We start from the raw sequence: 20,057 nt of genomic DNA on the forward strand, positions 1-20,057 counted from the left end.
GCGGGTGGCGAGCGCGGGCGGCGGCAAGCCGAGGCGCGGGGAGGTAGGGCGCGACCCTGGGTAGCTGCAGACTAGGCGAGCGCGTGGCCGGGGAGGTCAGGGCGTGCCCCGGGCGCAGCGGGGGCTCGCGGGCTCATGGCGAACGCGGCAGGAGCAGCGAGCGGATGCGGTGAGTGCGGCCTCCTGTATCGATGGCAAATCGGAGTGGATTGAGCTGGGGAACAAAGGGGAATCGACAGAGGAGCTCACCGCGAGCTTGGAGGCGCAGTCGGGAAGGCCGGAGGTGGACCGGAGCCGCATCAACGACGGCGAAGGCCCGCGAGCGTTGCGTCGGAGCCACCCACGCCCACCGCTGCCTAGCCCCGCGCCGTCGCTGCCATACGCCGCCCGCTGCCGGCCGCAGACGTGCCGTTAACGGCCGTTAACGCATGGCGGACATCGGTTAGCCACGATGGCAACTGATTCGTGGGCCTAACCGGTCAGATTCGGGTCTAGCGCGGGCGAAGCGAGCGGTTTCGCGAGTTGGTAGTTTTTTGTCACGGATTAGGACAAAAGTGATAGTTTTTCGCATAAAATCGTAAAGTGGTAATCTTTCGTCGCGTTTCCAATGTGGTAGTTTTTGGTTAAATACTCCCAGAATCCTGCACTGTTTTTGTGGTAGCAGCCGCCGTGTGCTGCTGCTTTGGACGGCATGCAAATGCGACGCTGGGTGTGATCGTGATGACGAGAGTGATAGCCGCCTGCTTGCGTTGCGTTCCCGTCGTCGTTTTACTCCGCGTCTCCGCCGAACCATCCTGGAAGCCGGGGCCAGCGACGGGGACAGAAAACCGGCGAGCAGGAAGCGAGTCAATGCACGGGTGCGGTGCACGATCCATCCACCCCTGGAATGGCATTGGCGCTGCCCGTCACCGGAAGGCAGCCGAGCCGCTGCTGACACATATGGGAGCCGATAAAATGGAAGCAGGAGATCGTTGTTATTGACCATGGACCAAAAGTCGGTCCCCTTCATTCGTATCCGTGGACTGCCGAACTGAGACCGCACGGGAAATGCGACGTCCCTGCGGATAAGAAAGGGATTGACCGGCGTCCCGTTCTAGCACTGGCGGTGCTCCGGTGGGAGCCGGGGAAATTACGCACGCGTTGCTGTTGCGCCGACGGTGCCCGCGACGACCCGACGGGATGACAACGGGCCAACTTACTTGTGTGCGCATCTGGTCAAGCCTCCCTGTTTGCCAGGGTAGTTCAGCGTGCTAGTTGTGGTAGCAGGACTGGTCGTGCAGATGCGAGGGGGCCGTGGCTCTTTTGCAATTGATTGATTGCTTGGACTTTTTTTTAGGAGTGCACTTGCACACTTGGAAATTAAGGCCCTGTTTGGATACTCTAACTCAGTTAGAGGTTAGAGTTAGATTCTAACTCTGAACTAACCCCGAAATAACTCTAGCCAAAAGGATGTTTGGATGACAAGGTTAGATGGAGCGCGGATACGGCGAGGCTCCTTCACGGGCGGTGCGAGAGGAAGGGAGGGAGAGGACGAGAAGCTTCGAGAAAATGGGGAGGGATCTGCCGTAGGGAGAGCGAGAGAAAAATGTGTTTTTTAGTGGTCCTAAGAAGAACTAACTCAAATAAGCACCTCTTAGGTGGGTTAGATGCATCTAACCCAAACTAACCCTCTTGTTTGGATATTTTTGGGTTAGTTGAGTCCAAACTAAGCCAAACTAACTCTAACCTATGGATCCAAACAGGGCCTAAGTTGCACACAACCGGCTAAAAAGGGCTTAGCATCCGTCCACACTCCACACTAATTAAGCACCTCTTTCAACGTTTAGCTTCCAAATAAATATACAGATCAATCTCCAGTTGCTAGCCTATTTAATTCAAATCAAATCAAAGGGCTGTTCCATGTTCGTTGAGGATGAGTGGGACGGAACACCGTGCTGTTTTTCCCGTGACGGTGGCCGGTGGGTGCAGGCGTGCAGCGCAGGAGATACCCAGCCTAGCCAGGCGAGAACAACGTGGCCCTTTCGCGGTGCAGGACGGACGGACGGGCCCACACGTGATCGTCGGCTGGCCCACTTGCCGCCACTGACATGCGGAGCCCAGCAGAGGGACAGCTAGCCAGCTAAGAGAGCACAGAGGAGGGCCAACCTCGGCAGCTCCGGCCGCTCTTTTGTTCCACGGTCGCCGTCGGCGGGTTGGGTGCGTTGTGATTCTTCGCTCCTTTGTCATCGCGTGGGGGCCCGTTTGATTTTCTGGTTAGAGAAGAAGGGTGGGGCCCGTTGCTAGATGGCACGTGGGGGACCCGCCGGCCGGGCTGCGCTGGGATGGCTGGCCCGGGCTGCGAGCTGGACGGTTGTTGTGTGCTTGTTTTTTGGTTAGGTTTTTCCATGTCGTGTTTCAAGTTGCGAAGAGGTCTTTGTGATCACATAAAGACTATCATCAAAAAGTTCTGGTGGGCATGTAAACAAGGAGAGCGTAAACCAGCATGGGTTTCATGGGATGTGATGACGAGGCCAAAATATTTGGGGGGCCTAGGGTTTAGAGATATGGAATTGTTCAATCTCGCGCTGCTAGCCAGACAAGCATGAAGGATACTGCAGGAACCGGCCACTTTAAGTGCAAGATTATTGAAGGCATCTTATTTCCCTAACTCTTTTATTCTTGAGGCCGAGCTGGGTTCTCGCCCATCTCAAATATGGCGTGCAATTTTAGAGGGACGAGATGTGTTGAAGCAGGGAATAATCAGAAGGGTCGGTAATGGCTTATCTACACGCATATGGGAGGACAACTGGATTCCCAAAGAAACAGCTCCAAAACCAATTGCATCACTAGTGGCGACACCCCCCATGATGGTATCCGATCTTCTGTCTCCGGCCACTGCCTCATGGAATGAATCCTTAGTGCGTGCGGTTTTCTTACCCTTCGATGACATTCCAGTGTGCACACGAAATACGGAGGAGTTTTGGGCTTGGAACCCGGACAGGAAGGGCAGGTTTACAGTCAGTTCGGCGTATAAGCTCCTAGTCTCAACAAAACTTCAAAGAGAAGCTTGGCTAGAAGGACGGGGTGATTCATCATCAAATGCTAGAGAAAAGGAAGCTTGGGGCCGTCTATGGCAGCTGAAAGTCCCATCAAAGATCAGAGTTTTTCTATGGCGTCTCGCGTGACACTCCATACCAACTACGGATGTTCTTCATAGGCGGAATATGGCAACTCAGAGTGCGTGTCCGCTGTGTGGATGGCAAGACTCGTGGAGACATGCTCTATTGTCATGCACTATGTTGAGGTGCATTTGGGCATTGTCGGATGATACCCTTGTGTCGCAGATGACAGGGAACGAGCAAACTAGTGCGAAGAACTGGCTGTTTGAACTTCATGAGGCATTAGACCACGTGAGTTTCACGAGAATAGTCGTTACTTTGTGGGTTGTTTGGTACGCGAGGCGAAAGGCAATTTATGAATCTGTGTTCCAAAACCCACACCAAACAGTATCATTTGTTGACTCTTATCTTCAGGAGCTACAACAAATTCCAGATGCTAAGCAAAAAGTGCAAGTTCTTGAAGTTTCAGGGCAGCAGCGCCGATGGCACCCATCTCCAGCTGGGGTTGGTAAAATCAATGTGGATGGTGCACAAGCAAGGCACAGGCGAATGGGAGTGGCTGTTGCAGTCTGCCGAGACTCAGACGGTAATTTTTTGGGCTCATCAGCAGTTGTCTTCAAGAGAATTAGAGACCCTCTTATTTTGGAAACATATGCCTGCCGAGAAGCCCTATCTTTGGCGGAGGATCTCTACGAGCAGAATATAATGGTGGCCTCAGACTGCCAAGGTGTGGTGCAAGATATCAATGAAGGCACGGGCGGTGCCAATGGGGCTGTTATACATGAAATAATAGACCGTAGAGCTAGTTTCTCTTCTTTCTCGTTTATTTTTGAGCGAAGGAACAATAACTTCGAGGCTCATAATCTTGCTAAATTCGCTTGCAATTTAGATATAGGGAGGCATATTTGGTTGGGCACTCCTCATGACCCAAACTGTGTACCTATGAACATTGTTTTGAATCAATAAAGCGAGCGAGATTTCTCAAAAAAGGTGTTCCTTTGAGTAGAAAAAAAGGATTTGTGAACGAGTTAAGCCTTTGTTTTTTTGAAAAACTTTATATCTATTCATCAAACATTAAGGCAGTATAAAAACACAAGCAGAAAGTACATCCATATCCGTAGACCAATGGCGACTACAAATACTGGAGCGAGCCGAAAACACACCGCCGTCATCACCACTCCCTCATCAAACTCAGGTAAACCTTGTTGTATTAGACAATCGGTAAGTCGTGGTGCTAAGGTCTTAAAGGACCAACACACCAAAACAACAACTGTCGTCGATGAAGAGAAGCGTAGATCGGAAGGATCCAACCTGAAGACACACGAACGCGGACAAAACGGAGACCGGAGACAACTAGATCCACTGAAAACAAATGCCGACCGCGAGATCCGCCAAGGACACGCCCTCCAACGACGCTAGACAAACCACCGGGATGGGGGCTAAGCGGGCGGACCTTATTCCATCTTTAGAGAGCCGTCGTCACCTCGTCTTTCTAAGCATAACACAAACCCTAAACAACCTAAATGTGGGCGATGCTTTCCTCCTCCCCATGAAGAACTCTCACGATATTAGGAGCATGATTGGTTTGATGCCAAAAATTGGCATGCCAACATTTGGCAAATGCCAAATATTGGCTAGTGCTTGGTTGGTTACCATGTTTACTTGCCAATTTGACAACTTTTGATATTGCCAATTGTTGGCTTGCCAAGTATTGGCAATATCAAATGTTGTCATCAAACCAATTATCCTCTAGGTTTCCTCCTCCTCCCATTGGTCCGCCTCGCCTTTGATGGCCTATAGAACGCGGAGGTGCGGAGGGCCTCGGGCTCCATGGACTGAATGGACCATGCTTTGTGTGAGGTTCGATGCCTTGGTTGGGGTTGTGTGAAGGTGGCTACGTCCTCCGATAGGAATAATGTCTCCCATGTTTGATCCCCGTTTCAATGGCGCATCTAACATCATCGAAGGTGTGTGTGTGTGTGTGTGTGGAGGTGTGTTTCCTTCGAATCTCACGGGATTAGTTTGGTGTCCATCTTCGGAGGGTTTGTTTGGATCCAAGCTTCGTTCATGTGTTTGCAGGTTTAATCCTTCCGATCAACGACTCTATTCATCGACAATGGTTGATGCTCTGGTGGCGCTGGTCCTGTGGGGCCTTACCACAACTTCCCAACTGTGTACTACAACAATATTTTCTCGGCTTCCGTGAGTGAGGAGTGATGACGACCATGCGCCTTTGACTGACTCCAGTGCTTGTAGTCGTCACTAAATGGTCTGGACCTGGTTGTAATTTTTGTTACCTCTGGTGTTCACTATATTGTCATGATTGATTATGAACAAATCGGAAGTTTCTCCCGCAAAAAAATTAAAATTAAAATAATAGAAATAATCGAGCTATGCAAATGGACCAGTCGAGTCAGATCTAATGGTATAGAAGGCAACCAATCAATGTATAAAATTGACCGATAAACGCCCAAAGTTGCCTAATGTTTAATATTGATGGAACACAATAATTTCCCTCTTTATTTACGGGTTTGACTCTTGGATCTCACTTATCCATAACAAGAAAACTCCTACTCTCTTTTAAGGACGATAATGTTCCTTGTTCCCTTCTTCCTTGTCCGTAAAAATGTCTATTTATAAGGCGTGTACGATGATGATATCTTAGAAATGTCATGTAGGATAAATATTAAGATGGGGGATAGGAGAACAATAAGAAAAATGCATGCATTCTCTTAATTAAGAGATGATATCTTAACAACTATATCACGCATCACATATTTAGGGATATCTAGTTATTAAAGATAAAACTGAAAAATAACCCATTGTACATAATTTTTATTGTCTTCCTTAGATTACACGGCGAGCTTGGGATAAAATTGTCTTATCAACCACTATACATGCCCTCAGTGCACGCCATTAGCCATAAAATCATATGTCGTGGGGAGAATTGAAATATGAGAGCCGTGGATGGCATTATGATTTAATCAGACCAGATTTCCAAGGTAATTATGATCCTATCCAAGTTTGGTCGAGGCAAAGCTTGGCTACTCCAGTTTGACCAACAACCCCCGCCGCCACAAAAACATAGCCGCACATGAGGCTTCACATTTCTCTAGTGAACCCCTTCCATCTCTGTCCCCTTCCCGCTTCCCCTCCCCCTCTATACAAGCGTCTGCCTTGCTGGAATAAAATCCCCCATATCATCGTTGCTGGAAATATGCACTAGAGTCAATAATAAAGTATTGTTTTTCCATGTTCATAATTAATGTTTACATTTATGTGCTATAATTACAATGATTATTGAATGTGAGATTTGAGGGAAACTCAGTTGCATGTGTGAAAATATAAACACCATATAGATCCCTAGTCCCGCCTCTAAGACTAGCACATGTGCTACAGATTATCATGTTTTTTGTGATCATCTGCATTGTTAAAGTAGTAAGGATGTCATTAGTAATGAGAACACATTGTTGGTTGAACAACGGTCTTGGATAAACCCAAATTATGATATACCGAGAGATCTCATCATAACTTAGCCATCGCTATCATCATATTATATGTTAACGTTTACTCATGACCTTAGACCATGAGAATATCATAGGCCTGCATACCAAATGGTTACTTTGGGGTTTCCAAACCTTGCCCGTAACTCGGAGATCATAAAAGTAGTTTACGAGTACACTGGAAAAACATTTCAAGGTTCCCGTAACTAGCAAATCATAAATGTAGATTTTGTCCTGGACGATGAAGTGCTTCCGAATCACTACTTCGATACGTGTGGATACTGCAAAGGGATAGTGTACTTCAAATGTGATCGGTGGAAAAATTTATCATGGTTGGTAGCTATAACCTAGGTGCGGGAATCGACTAGTCTCACCAACATCTTCTTCCTTGCTAGTGCATTCTTGTTGGCCAGATTGATCTAGCCTATCATCTTCATAGTGTTCCTGGGTGCGATCTTACGGTATTTTGTTGTTGTTGTTGTTGTGTAGTATGTTCCCCTACAATCGCCCCTTCCATTCCTATCCCCCCCTCTCTCTCTGTCTGACCCGATTTCAAGGATCTGTAGCATAACAATACGCAACATATCAGAGTCCATCACAACTCACCTTAAGTTGGGGGGGAGGGGGGAGGTAGGGGAATACGAATTGTGAGAGAGGATAAGGGTGTGGCCAACGGCCGAGTCGACACCATCTTGGCTTGATGTTACAAGCCTGCGGTGGCAATCCCAAAACGCCAAGAGCTCTAACCCATGCTACTCGATGTCGTGCGAGAAGCAGCTCCATGCAGCAGTGTCGAGTCCCTCAGTTGTCAGCGTGAGAGACCTCAGGGAAGATTTGGAGGAGGCATGTCTTCTCTGCTGCTCGCCAGATGGGGTCGACGACGGCAAGTGCTTTGCGGTGACCAGATTGGGAGTGAGTAGGGTTAGGGGATCGATTGGTGCGTTCGGGAGGGAGAAAACGCGACCTGATGGGCTCTCGACCGGTTCGAGGCTTATTTTTCTTCGGTGAAAACCCGAGGTAGGAGAGGACGCGTTGTCGGAGTAAATGACCACGGGTAGCCTAACCGGATCCTCGTGGCTCTTCAAAAACATTGGACCGACTGCGGCCCTCAAGCATCCAAGACGAAGGGCTGCCTTCCCGTGGCCGGCTGGGCCACGACCGACTGCAGGAAGGCGGCAGAGATCAATATACAAGCCCAGAGTGGGCTGACTCCTAGTAGGCGGCCACCAGAGTGGCCGACCTCTAGTAGGAGGCCCACCCCATGTGCCCTCAAAGTTCGCACCCACATAGCGGCGATAAGATGGGGCGTGGCTATAGTGAAGCCTGCCACCCCCGAATCCCGAAGCGAGCGTGGCCACAGTGCGTCGTACCGGTCGGCCATCCCCCACCCGACGCGGCACTGTTGCCATGTTGACCGTGACATCACCCACAACAGACTGGCAGTACGGCTTCAAGCGACAGGCCCCTCTTGCCAGTGAGCCCCCATAAGGCAGCCAGGCCAGTCCAGTCAGCCCGAGGGGAGGCCGGCTCCCAGAAGCCGACCAACCCTCGCCCTGGAAGTTCGTGCACCATTAAGCAGATGAGACGGGGTAAGGCTACAGTGAACGCCCGCCAGACGGCGGCACTGTAGCCATGCTTGCCCCGACAAAGCCATCGTCATCGAGGGCGAGGCTACAATAATGAGCCACCGACAAGACCCCCAAGCGGTGGGCCCAGCCTGTCGACCAAGAGGCCGGCAGCCGACGGGACCCACCAGTCGGCGGGCCCTAGTGGCCGGCGGAGAAGCCGGCACCCACAGACACTGACGACCTGGACCCGCATCCAGCCGGATTACCATTGTACCCCTGGGGGGTAGGCCTATATAACCCCCCTAGGGCACCCATGCAAAGGATTGATCTCTTAGAGAAACACACACACCACACAGAGAGAAGAGGAGAGCTAGCCTTGCCCTTCTTCTTCCTCTAGCAAACAGCTCAAGGAGCCACTTGTAGCTACTTACTGAATTAGTGATCACGCGGAGACCCCGCAGAGCAGGACTAGGGGTGTTATCTCCTAGGAGAGCCCCAAACCTGGGTAAGATTCGCCGGCGTGCATGTCTTTGCCTTATCTCGTTCCCGGGCACCGACAATGTCTTACTGGCTCCCACTATGATTAGCCATCCTTTGGCATATGTCGCACCTACCACCCGACATTTGGCGCCCATTGTGGGGCCAGGTGCACCATCGTCGGGAGACCTGCTCTAGACGGGAACCCTGTTCCTCCCCGGCGAGCGTAGCCAGCCCGGCACGCCCGATGGCGCTTGCCCCGACGTGCTGCATGGTGTCGACGCCGCCTGTGCAGCGAGCTGCCTCGCTGATCTTCTTGGCGAGATTCACCTCTCTGAAGAGCCCGCACCAGACGCGGGTGCAACCAGCTCCGAGAGTTGCCTCATCAACCTCCTTGGCAAGCTCGACATCGCCGACGAGCCCACCTCCGACTTATAGTCAATCGGCTCCACCGACCCGATGCTTGTCGACTCAGACACGACATCCCTCGATGCCTTCCCCACCAACGTGTTGGTAATCGACGACCCACTCCCTCGCGCCGACAGCGGCGGCAGCACCGTCACCGAGGTGCTGGTCATCAGCCACGACGCCGCCTCCGGCAAGAACTCCCATGATGCTTTGTAGACGACGCTGCACGACTTGTCCGCGCCCGTTCCATCGGACGCGGACACCAAGACACTGGAGGCTCGCCGCCTTGCCCTCATTGAGAACGGCAAGAAGATAGCCACCATGAGACGCATCACCTAAGCCTATCACGTGAGGTTGGTCTTGCTGCTTCCGGCACGCCGGCTACTGGCGGGCCTAGACGGCTTGGCGCTATCAAGAAGCGCGGCGCGGCCATCGCTAGCATGCTGGAGGCCGACCGTCCAGTCTACACCATGCTGCTCGAGAACCTGTGTGCCGCCCAAGCGGCAGGAGACGAGCTGGAAGGCTTGGATGGAGACGAGCTGCGCTGCATGACGCGATGTGTCCAGCAGCTCATCGACGCGGCCGCGGAATGGCAAGAAGCCGGCACCCGCGCCGAGAGTCCTCCCCATCGCCGAGAGCACGGCGCGACCTCCCGGACGCCGACTGCAGGCGGCACCCGCGAGCGAAACAACAAGGAGCCGGCTGCTAGCCACAGCCGGATGCGCTTCACCATTCAGCGCGACGAAGACAGCCGCCCACGAGCTGTGGAGCGGCAAGGAGATAACCTGCCTCCTCCTCTGCCCCGCAGTCGGTGATATCCTTATTCGCCGCTTGTTGGGCATCCAACACTAGGCGACCGGCTGGGCCACCGCGAAGGAGTCAGCGAGAATGATGCCCGCCATCGGATCAACCGCCTGGCGCGATCCCTGGCGCTAGAAGTAGAAGATGATGTCGACCCGCCTTGTTTTGGCCCCCGCACCCGTGACAATCCCTTCCCCAAGGGGTTCTCGCTCCCAAGAGACATGCCTAAGTACAACGGCTGAGTGAAGCCGGAAGACTGGCTGATAGACTACTCCACCGCAGTCAGCATCGCAAACGGCAACAGGCGTGTTGCCGTGAAGTATGCCCCCCTCATTCTTCAGGGCACGGCACGCACCTGGCTGAACAGCCTCAAGCCTTACAGCATCAACAGCTGGCTGAACTTCACGGAGGTCTTCAATCGCAACTTCACCAGCACGTACAAGCGGGCGCCCAAGCCCCGCCAACTCTCCTTGTGTGTCCAAGGCCCGACCGAGTCCAGCCGCGACTACCTGACACGCTGGGCCGAGCTCCGCAACTCCTGCGAAGGGGTGCACGAGGTGCAAGCCATAGAATACTTCACCACCGGGTGCCGAGAAGGCACCCTCCTCAAGCACCAACTTCTCTGTTATGAACCGACAACACTCGACAAGTTGCTGATCATAGCAGACAAGTACGCCACGGCCGACTCCTCGATGAAGTCAGATCTCCGGGTGGACGCCTCTGGAAAGGTGCTCCCTCCGGCTCCTAAGACACCGGCTGGTGACATAAGTCAGTGCCCGCATCAGAACAACAACAAGCGCAAGGCCCCGATGCCGGCTTCCACCAGCCGGCAAGTGGCAACAGTTGATGACCAACGGCCAGAAGAGCAGCCCGTACCCAAGCGTTAGAAAGGCGATAGGCCGGCTTGGCAGCCTGCTTTCTCCTACGAGCAAACCCTTGATGCTCCCTACAAGTTTCACAGCGGCATGAAGCCGTCCAACCACACAACTCGGAAGTGCCATTGGCTCACCCGAATCTCCAAGGGCGAAGGACTGCTGCCTCCTTCGCCTGCTGGCCCGCCGCCTCCGGCTCCTCAACAGCCGCCCGCCCGCCCAGCAGTCGGAGCTATTCAAGACGAGTTTCCCGACGAGCATGCAGCCTTTGTCGTCTTCACAAGCCAAGCCGACGACAAGTGCAACCGGCGCCGGCAACACCAAGAATTCAATGCAGTCGCCACCAAAGATCCAGAATTCATGCACTGGTCCGAAAAGCCCATCAGTTGGAGCCGAGCTAATCACCCAGAGGTGATGCCGTCTCCGGGTTCTTATGCTTTGGTGTTGGATGCCACATTTGCAACCGAGAGATGGGCTGTTTGTTTCTCCCGAGTTCTGATTGATGGAGGAAGCAGTATCAACATCCTGTACTGTGACACCATGGAGAAGTTGAACATCAAGCCAAAGTAGCTCTTACCCAGCCGTCTGTCTTCCACGGCATTGTGTCCGACCTCTCATCCTCACCAATCGGCAAGATCAAGATTGATGTTCTCTTCAGAGACAAAGAACACTTCCATTGCGAAGCAGTTTGGTTTGAAGTAGTGGATCTCAAGAGCCCTTACCATGCTTTACTTGGCCGACCTGCTCTGGCCAAGTTCATGGCCGTGCCCCACTATGCCTACCTCAAGATGAAGATGCCGAGCTCCAAGGGCATCATCACTGTCGGTGTCAAAACTGGCGGATCTCGGGTAGGGGGTCCCGAACTATGCGTCTAGGCGGATGGTAACAGGAGACAAGGGACACGATGTTTTACCCAGGTTCGGGCCCTCTTGATGGAGGTAAAACCCTACGTCCTGCTTGATTAATATTGATGATGTGTGTTACAAGAGTGGATCTACCACGAGATCAAGGAGGCTAAACCCTAGAAGCTAGCCTATGGTATGATTGTTGTCCGTCCTACGGACTAAAGCCATCCGGTTTATATAGACACCGGAGAGGGCTAGGGTTACACAGAGTCGGTTACAATGGTAGGAGATCTACATATCCGTATCGCCAAGCTTGCCTTCCACGCCAAGGAAAGTCCCATCCGGACACGGGACGAAGTCTTCAATCTTGTATCTTCATAGTCTTGGAGTCCGGCCGATGATGATAGTTCGGCTATCCGGACACCCCCTAGTCCAGGACTCCCTCAGTAGCCCGTGAACCAGGCTTCAATGACGACGAGTCCGGCGCGCATATTGTCTTCGGCATTGCAAGGCGGGTTCCTCCGCCGAATAATTTATAGAAGATTGTGAACACCAGGATAGTGTCCGGCTCTGCAAAATAAATTCCACATACCACCGTAGAGAGAATAACATTTACACAAGTTCAATCTGCTGACGTATTTCGTGGCGTAACGTCACACCACTACCAAGCCTTTACTCGAATTGTTTTTATTGTACCACCTCAGCGCGTTTAGCGAAGCGGTTTCCTTGGCACGTCTTGTCGAAGCAGAGATCGTGTTCCCCTTATTCCGGGATTCCCATCAATACGGACGTGGGTAACCCAACCGCGCCATTGATTGCGGCGCTTGGGGGATAAGCGAGTTTTATCAGGCCGGTGGGGACGCATGTTTGTGTCCGCCCATATAAGGGGATAAAGATCCAACCCTTTTACCTGCACCTTCTTCCTCCTTGGCTTATCCATCTCCGCGAACTCGAGCTCCAGCGCCCAAGTCCGCACATCTCGCCTCAACCTCCTCCAACTATGTCCGCAGCGGGAGGCAAGTGGATGGCCTCCTCCATCACGGAGGGGCAGATCCAGAAGCTGCGCAGCGCCGGATATTTATCCAGCAACATCGCGCACCGGCTCCTCGATGAGGGAGAGCTCATCCCCACCCCCAGGCCCCATGAGACGGTAGTATTTCTTCCCCATTTCCTCCGCGGACTGGGCTTCCCACTCCATCCCTTTGTCCGGGGGCTCATGCTCTACTACGGCCTGGATTTCCATGATCTGGCCCCGAATTTCATTCTCAACATCTCGGCGTTTATCGTCGTGTGTGAGGCCTTCCTCTGCATCCAGCCCCACTTCGGCTTGTGGCTCAAGACCTTCAGTGTCAAGCCGAAGGTTGTGAAGGGCAGCCAAGCGGAGTGCAGAGGCGCCATGGTGGGCAGGATGTCCAACGTTACTTAGCTTGAGGGCACTTTCATGGAAACCATCAAGGGGTGGCAATCAGGGTGGTTTTACATCACCGAGCTACGTGACCCCGAATGGGTAGCGGCCCCCGAATTCAGATCTGGCATCCCCACACGGCTCACCTCCTGGAAAGAGAGCGGCCGGACATGGGGTGATTCGGAGGAGCTGACCGGACTCCAAGCCTGCGTCCAAAAGCTAGTGGACAAGAAGCTCAAGCTTGTCAACATAGTCCAGGTCATGCTCATCCGCCGGATCCTCCCGTGCCAACGACGGGGCTTCAACATGTGAGAGTTCGACCGGCGCAGCACCAGACTTTGAGCGGGCTCTTCGACACTACGTACGAAGATGTATGGAAGGTGCTGTTCAAGGGCACTGAGGCTCCCACATCCGCTACCGAAGATCGCGGATTCAGCTCGCAGCATCCAGCTGACGAGGTAAGTGATTTTGTCCTTTACGGGATGCTTGTTTTCCATAGTTTGACACTATGCGGGATCTAAACTCCCTTTCCTTTGACAGGACTGGCTGACGAAGGCCGAACAGACTACCTGTCCGGCCCCATTGCCAGAGGACCCAGCGGACGCCCGCCTAACGGGGCTGCTGGCTCCGGCACCCCATGTGGTGCCGGAGAAGAAGGCCAAGAAGAAGGCCACGGGCACTCGGAAGAGTTCCCGTTTTCAGGTGTTATCGGATGACGACTCTGAGGCCGACTCCTATCACAAAGGTGAGGAGGAGAAGAAGAAAGCCTCTCCCCCAGCGGGGGGAGGGAGGAAAAGGAAGGCCTCCCCAACGAGGGAGGCCGAAGGGTCCAACAAGGGAAAAACTCTTTCCCCGGACTGCTCTGCCAACGCCTGTGACGACGACGAGGACTGGCCTCCAAGGGCCAAGCCCCTGGTGAGATCGTGAGTATCTGGACTCCCGAATAACTTCATGGTTTCTCTCTTTTGCCACGCAATGTCTTTCTAATGCCGCATACAACCCTGCAGTCCACCCAAGGATGATCTTCCCGCTTCATCGAGCGGGTCCTTAGGTGCGTCGGATATGGATTCTCTTCCGACCGCCTCCACCCCCCGTGACACGGATGATGCCAAGGTGGGATCCCGGGAAGGGACCCAGCAGGAGGAGGAGGCCCCGGAGGTGTCGCAGGACAACCTCCCGGACTTTGCACCGGACTCGGCCCCGGAGCCCATAGTGGCTCCGGAGTCCGGCGGGCGGCCCCTTTGTAAGAAGGGCAAGACCGTGACGCCGGCAGCCTCCGTCCAACCGGAGGCGCCGGATATCTTGTTGGAGGCGCTCAATGGCGCCTCCATCGAAGAGGAACACCACACTGTTATGAGTGCGGTGATACAGAAGGTTTAGCTCGCCAAGAGCGGGCTGATCGAAGCCTGTAACAGCCTTCTAACAGGCTTTGAGGTAAGAATTTTGATATATGTAAAATAGTACCGCATAGATAGTAGCCCCTGATGCTCGGTCCGGTGTTCGGAAAGGAAAGCTGGACTGAGGACCTTAAAAAGATATACGCAGGAGTCCTAAAAAATATGTCAATATGGGATTGCAGGCTGTGCTGCTGACCTCTGCCGCACTGACTGCGGAGGTCAATACTTTGAAGGAAAGCCTCGAGCGGTCCGAGAACGAGCTCGTCCGTGCCAAGAAGCAGCTCGAGGACAAGGAAGGTGAGTAGCACCTTATTAAAATTGTACCTTACAGAAAAGGATTTTGGTTGCAAGAAAAATGGCAAGGATAACGTGGGTATTGCAGGGGCCACTAACGAGGTGGCTACCCTGAAGGAGGCGGTGGCCGCGGCCGAATGTAATGCGGCCGCGGAGCGTACCGAGCGAGAGAAGCAGGAGGCGCGGGTGGCGGAGGTACATCAAGAGCTCCAGGATCTCGTGAAAAAACATGAGAGCCTGGAGCGTGACTCGAAGACTCGAGAGTCTGAGCTTGCATCGGCTCTTGAGAGTGCCAAAGCCGCTAAGGCCGAAGCCTACAAAGCCCTCCAAGAAATCGAGGCATTGAAGAAAATAGCAGCGGGTAAGGCATTTTTCATGCAAAGTAAGCATGTGAGTGTTAATTACCTATTACTTACCCGAATTCGGAGCTCTCCAGGAGCGTTCGCAGATCTTCCTCGCAGCGTGTCCGATGCTGCCGCGTTCTACTGGGCCGAGGAGGGGAGCTCGACGGAGAAGGTCATCTGGTCTCAGTATGCTGAGGCCGGACATCCGATGCCCCTTAGCGACCAGCTGAAGCAGCTGGTCGAGCTCCACAAGGTGGCCGAACAGGCCATGAAGGGCCTCATAATTCGGCTGTGGCCTAAGGAGGCCATGCCTGGGAGCTACTTCGGCCTGGTGTGGCGGCTGGTGGATGCGTACCCGTGGGTTGAAGTCATCAAGCACTCCGCCTGTATTGAAGGTGCCCGTCGGGCCCTTGCCCGCGCAAAGGTGCACTGGGGCAAGATGGATGCCCAGAAGCTTATGACAGACCCGCCACCGCAGGGCAAGGAGCACCGCACGCCCGAGATGTATTATAAGAGTGTCCTGAAGGGTGCCCGCACTATTGCGGGTGAGTGCTCCAAAGCTGTAATATTTGAGTAGACTCGCATTTTGTTATCCTGTGCGCTGAAAACTTAGTCCATATGCGCTAAGCAACGCTTGTTAATTTAAAATATTACCTTCTGCGCGGCTGTTTATCAAATCTGAGAGATGGCAAGTCATCGGCTTCAGCCCCCATGCCACGAGTGCTGGGGTGTTCGGGATAAACTTGAGCACTCTTGTTCCCATTTTTGGGTCCATCTAGGGAGGCGCTCAACACAGCAAACAAGGCAACCGGACTTATAATGCTTGAACACTCTCACTTAGCCATAGAATTCTATAATTTTAAATTTCGGCGAAGCCCCTAGTCTTCGGAAGGTCGAATTTGGGGCGCTATCCATGCCTGGGCCGGACAAAAGCCGGCTCCTCGCTCTAAGCGGCATAAGTCTTTAGGGACTCGCAAAAAACCTCTCGAACAACGACCAACTCTCGCCTCATCATGACGGTCAGTTTTAGCTTTCTCCACTGAGGCGCTGGCCCAGCTCAACTTGGGCGCAATCGCAGTGGTTCTCCCAGTGCTACCTTAGCCGATACAACGGAACATAAGGTACCAAAACATGGGAGCCGGGCAAACCCAACTATTGACCCAAGACATGATTCGGAGCCGATGCATATAATGCTATAAGTTCGGGGTGCCGCACTTGTGAAAGTGTTCGGACTTATCACACCATGATGCGGGAAACATAAGCCCCTGGTGTATTTAGACGTACCAAAATGTACGGATGCAACATGTCATAAATGAACATATGTATAAGAAAGAAATGCAATTGGAAGCAAAAAGGTGCTGCATTACTTATTCAAGAAAAACTGCTGTAAATGCAGAACGATACGAATGGTGCGATAAGCAAGGGGTGGGACTATTAAACATGTCCCCCTCCAGCGGTAGGCTGCGGAATGGTGCATAAAACAGATTTAATGCTCGTAATGGAGACCACCTAGATATTCGTTGTAGCCTTTCTCCTTCCCTGGCTGTTGCATCGTGAGTTCGGCAGGTCTGCTGCCGGACAGGGCCTTTGACGAACGGAGTCCTGTGGGTAAAAATAAATAAAAAAGAAAAAGAAAAAAAGAACGACACACTTGAGAGCCCCTGGTGTGGTTGAGCCGCATTCTGGGCCTATCATGGTCGTGCCCCTCTCCCCATGCCCATGGTATCTTCAGAGCGTAATGGTGTACGCGAAGGACCTGTCTTGACTTTTTACAGGGGCTGGGGTTGGGGCCGCACTGCTACGCGTGCTCGGAACGTGCCAGGTGGTCTTGTTGTAGGTTACTCCGGGCGCGTTTAGCCGTGTCTGGCCGCTTAACGGCCGGACTCGAGAATTGCCTTAAGAGGCTGCATTGTACTTCTGCCGTGAGAGCCACTGTATGTTCCTCCGTTCGGAGAGAGCGTTCAGTGATTCCGTTGACCGTGATGACTCCTCGAGGGCCTGGCATCTTGAGCTTGAGGTATGCGTAGTGCGGCACCGCGTTGAACTTTGCAAACGTGGTACGTCCGAGCAGAGCATGATAGCCGCTGCAGAACGGAACTGTCGGGGATATACCCCACGGTGTAAACCGGCCGAAAGTTAACCCGGCCGGACTTGGCGGTTTATTTGAGACCCCGCTGACACTTGGCGGTTCACCGGCGACCCGTTTGGACCTGGCGGTTCACGACTCATTGGTAATCCGGCAGGCGGGTGCGAGGAGCGACAAGACCTGGTGGCCCAACAGGCGGTTCATGAAGGCCGGTTCATACTATGGTGGGCCGGTTTAAGAGGAAAGGCATAAGGAATATTTGTCTTACAAGGAGTTAAGACCTGGACTTGTATCCGGTTTGTATTAGAGATAGACTAGTCCTAATCCTAATAGGACTCCACATGTAACCCGCCCCTTCAACATATATAAGGAGGGGCAGGGCTCCCCAAAGAGGGAGGAGCGACAGGTAAGAAGCTAGAAACAATCTCTAGGGCTAGACACAACTAGAGGAGAGCCGGTTTACGGCGACTTCCTCGTGATGATAATGAGATCTAGCCTCAAACAGCATGTAGGGTTGTTACCGGATGATGTTTCCCGGGGCCCGAAGCTGTCTAAATCCCTGTCTTGTGTTGCGTCTCTCGATCCCGATCAACCCCTTCAAGCTACCACATAGATGTGTTGGCCTCGCGACTAAGTCCTGACACTAAGGACATCTGCCGTGACAAATCCACGACAGTTGGCGCCCACCGTGGGGCCTGCGCACGGTGGTGATGAGTTCTTGAAGGGATCTCTCAAAGGGATCAAGAAGTTTGTGATTGTCCGGATGAAGAAGAATCATTACGGAAGGAGTTAAATTGTCGAGAAGACGAGCAATCAGATCTAATATCCGTCGGAGGTTCAAAAGAAATTAGGGTTACACATCCGTTCGCCGCTGCAAGTTGCCGAGTTTGAGGACGTCAAAAATTTCCGCCACAGTATCAATTTGTGCGGCGGCCGCGTCCGAAGTGCTACTGCATCTTTCCTCGTCCACGTACAGTGTAGAGGATCCAATCCCAGGGCCACGAGTGGTTTAATCTGTCAAATCGCCGCGGGTTAAAAGCGATTCTGGTACTACCTTCAATGACCCGGAAGTGGACATATCTACAGAGTACTACTACTAATTTGACAAAAGCATGTATTGCTAGCAAGAAGTCAGATTGGTCAAACCTGATTGGTCAAACTTGATTGTACAAAGGAACTACTACAACCCAGAGAATGACAGGGACTCTGGTACGGACACCTCCACGGTTTCTGCCTCTGCCGCAGCGGCGGCTGCGCCTTGATTCGCCTGGTTGGCCCGCACTATCAACCGGCCGAGGCACGCAGGCTGATGTACCTCAACGCCGGCTCACCCGCAGCCGCTGGCTCGTCTCTGCCGTCCCCCACTGCCGTAAGCCGCTGTGGCCGATTCTACCTCTGCTCCATGGGCTTCGCTACAGCCATGAGCCGCCGTGGCCGACGCTGCCACTGCGACTGGGTCTCGCCTCGCCGCCTCTGCATGTCGAGTCGCCATCCATTTGGAGATATTTCAGATGAGCTGCCCTATTGCTGTTGATCCGTTGGTTGCCGTTTCAAGCCACCCGTGCTAGACATCAACTTGTCGCTGATGTGGCTGAGCCGATGCTGCCGCTCTCCGCCTCTACCATGGCCCGCTGTAGTGGCCTTGCTCCGAGCGCTTGCCGCTTCCATAGATGAGATGAGCAGTTGCGCCGCCGATTCACCGTTGAGACTTGTCCGAGATCTGCTGAGCTACCGCTGCTCTCCATCTCTTCCACTGCGCCTGCGTCCGTTTGCATTAGGCCATTGCGCCCTTGAGCCACCTCTGTTGGACTGTTGCCCTGCCGAGATTCCCTTAATTCTCCCAGTCTCCAGCTTGGCCTTACACTGGTTGTGAGTCACCCTGATTCAAAGCATCACTGCTTCTGCCGCGTATCCGGCTCTGCTGCAGGTCACATCCATCAAATCTTGCCCCGGCCTTGCTTGTTCTATGAACCGCCACACACCGAGTCGCCTTCAGGTACCTAATGGCTGGCGCACCATTTTCTTCGCTAGCATCGCTTCTGAGTCGCCATCATGAGTCGTCGCCTCCGAGCCTCAAGTTTCTGACTCTTGCTGTTTCAATTGCCTGGCTGTGAACGCCGTTCGTGCCTCACCCCGTTGGCCATACTCCACAGTCAAATCTACACGATGCCACGACTTGTTTTCAAATCGCCAAAATCAGTGGAATACAATTGGATACTATATTTGGAAGTGGCCAAAGATTACAGTGATTTCCTTAATGAGCGTGGAGGGACCCATGTCGTGCGATGAGCCGCCGGGGCTGCGTTGATTCGCCTCTGCTGTGTTGACCCGCCATGGGTTGCCGGTCTATCTGAGCCGTTTTCCGTTGCATTGAATGGATCATCGGCCATCCGAACAAATCAGGTGATATCCATCTAAGATTATTTTATTGGCACATATTGTTGTTTGTCAAAAAACAATCACTTTGGTATGTACACCTTTATGTGCAGGACAATGATTCATCATAAAGATGGTGTAATGCCATGTTCATGGAGTGTGCGGTAGCATAATCATGCAACGGCATCGGCGACCGCTTACTGTTCAACAGGCGGGTGCAAGCCGCCGCCCCTGCGGTCCGATCTACATCAACGCGCCAGCCGATTCACACGTCTGTGCCGACTTACAATGTGACGGGCGGCTTACCCGTCCACCCCCGTGGCCGACTCGACGTCCGAGTGGCTTACTGCTCCTGTGATTGACTCACCCGACCGCACCGGCTTACGACGCCACGGCTAGTTCACCCGTGATTAATTTCAGCTTCACCGCGGTGATCATCAACTCCGTGATGGATAACTACTGGCCTGACGCATCAGGTGATATCCATCCAAGTTTGTTTTTATTATCACATGTTGCTTTTGTCAAAGAACAAGTTTATCTTTGCCTTGGTCTGCAATATTGTTTATGTAGGGCAAATTATTTA

Source organism: Triticum aestivum, chromosome 3B (genome assembly GCF_018294505.1).
Source record: "Triticum aestivum cultivar Chinese Spring chromosome 3B, IWGSC CS RefSeq v2.1, whole genome shotgun sequence".
Lineage (NCBI taxonomy): Eukaryota > Viridiplantae > Streptophyta > Magnoliopsida > Poales > Poaceae > Triticum > Triticum aestivum.